A 2,530-nucleotide genomic window follows, 5' to 3' on the forward strand; every position below is an offset into this window, starting at 1 on the left:
GAGGAAGGACAGAGATGAAAGCAAGGAAAGAGATATCTTGATTGAGGGAGCCAGTACAGGGTTAGCAAGAAACCTGGCTCTAGAAAAATTCCAAGGAATCCACAAGGATGACCTCAGCTAAGACCCTAAGCAATAGAAGAGAGGGCATCTGAACTGGCCTTGCCCTGTAGTCAGACTGATGATTATCTTAAATATCACTTAAATATCACCATAGAACCTTTGTCCAACAACGGATGAAAACAGAAGCAAAGATCCACATTGGAGTGCTGGACTGAGGTCCTAAGATCTAGCTTAAGAGTGGAAGGAGTGAGAGTATGTGCAAGGAAGTCAAGACCATGAGGTATTCATCCACTGAGAAAGTTTGCCTGAGCTAATGGGAGCTCACCAACTCCAACTGGACTGAAAATGAACAATCATGGGATCAAACTAGTCCCTCTGAATGTGATTGATTGTTGAGGCAGATTGAGGGGCCACTGCCAGTGACACCAGGATTTATCCCTACTGCATGTACTAGCTTTTTGGGATCCTATTCTCTTTGGATGTATACCTTGCTCAACCTAGATATAGTAGGGAGAGCCTGGGACTTTCCACAGGGCAGGGTGCATCACCTCTCTTAGGATTGAGTGGTTAGAGTGGGAGGGTGTGTAGAGGCAATGGGAGGAGAGTGGGAGGAGGGAAGGGAGTGGGAATTTGGATTGGCATTTTTAAAGTAATAAAATAATTTTAACAACAGTTTCTATTTCACTATGTTTTTATTAGATTTAAAAAAAACATGAATCCAAATTCCCACTCCCTTTACACACCCTCCTACCCCACCCCCTCTAATGCCAAGAGAGGGTAAGGCACTTTTCTTTGTGGAATGTTTATAGATCTTTAGACAACCTACTTGCTTCTCTGAGGAGTTGGCTGTGAGTTAGCAGGGAGTGACTGATACAGATGAGGACTGTGATAAAACAAGTAGAGAAAGGGTGGTTAGGAGGGAAAGGTTTATGAGATTCACAAAAGATGTGGTCAGAGGGGAATAGAATCCTGCAGAAGGTGTTCTGTTGCAGAGATAGGGATGAGACTAGTGGACGGGGTTTGAAGGAGAGGAGAGAGTGGTAAAGATCTTCAGTTTCCTTATCTGTTTCCCTCTCATGCTCAGCTGGTGTATTCATAGAATATGCCTGCTGCAATTGCAGGCCAGGATATTCTTTCGCTGGCCTTTCCAGTTGGTGTGTTTCAAATGAAGGTCTGTTCTTGTTGAAGCTGGAATATTTAGATAAGCCTGGAGAAGAAAGGTTAGAGAAGATCTTTGTGATCCTTTGGGATGGGGTCAGAGAGGAAGGGGAGACTGAAGCAGGTGTTCTGCTACAGGGTGGGGATGAGAGGGGAAGATTTGTGACTATAGGAGCAGAAGAAGGCATAAATATATGCTGTCAGTCTGTTTGTTTCCCTGTCAGTTATGTCCTTTGGGTTAGCAGGGAATATCAGCTTGAGTTGTCCTGGGATAAAGCAAAAAGTGGTGAGAGTTATATTAGATGGGAAAGATATATCATAGCCACATTACATGAGAGAAGTAACAGGGAAGAAATTTCAAATGATTTACCAAGAGTAAAGCTTCAAGAATTTTCAGTGCTGCCATTGGAGAGATATGTTTTTGGTGACCTAGACATTGGGTACATCACCCATTACATATGTTCATGTAACAAATTCTAATTAAACTCATTGGGGGAAATGACAAGAAAATTGAAGGTGTCTAGGAGACGAGAGAGGAAATTTGGACTGAATATGATCACAATTTGTGTGTGTGTTTATAAATATCAATATATAAATATCAGATTTAAGTTCAATGGGTTTGAGAGTGATATTGAGGAGTTCAAATATTGTCCTTGGGAAAACAACTTGTTGAAACTTAGTAGAAGGCACAGCTAAGAAGAGGCATAGGAAAATAAAAAGAAAATTTTGCTTTTCCTTTTATGTCTACAGTGAAAACTGCATAAAATCTATTTTCTATCTTGGCAATCTTCTTTAAAAGTTTGAAAACAAAAGCACTGAAGAGATTACTCAGTGGAAGAGCTCTTGCTATTCTTGAAGAGGACACTGGGTCAGTTCCCAGATCACGTGTGATGGCTCATAGTAGCCTGTAACTCTAGTCCTAGTTGATCCAATGACCTGACATCTTTGGGCACAGCACACCCATATAAAGCACAGATACACATGCAGGCAAAATACTCATACACATAAATATGAAAATAAATATTTTTTAAAGTTTGAAAACATGAATCCTAACACAAATAGATTTTCATTAATGGAGAGGAAAGTTCAGGGACATTATAGGCTTACAAAGGCTTACAATATAATTTATGTGGATAGAGGTATAGTTTTTGTGAGACAGTAAAGATCTGATGTGAAAATCCACATGTCTGTAAAAATAAATAAATGAAACAAATTTAAGAAGTTTAAAACATCAAGAAAATATCCCTGAAAGAAGTTTCTCTTCAAGAAGATCTTCTGGGGTGGAGTGGGAGATGACTAAATTTTTAAGAGT

The sequence above is a fragment of the Arvicola amphibius genome, chromosome X (assembly GCF_903992535.2).
Source record: "Arvicola amphibius chromosome X, mArvAmp1.2, whole genome shotgun sequence".
Classification (NCBI taxonomy): domain Eukaryota; kingdom Metazoa; phylum Chordata; class Mammalia; order Rodentia; family Cricetidae; genus Arvicola; species Arvicola amphibius.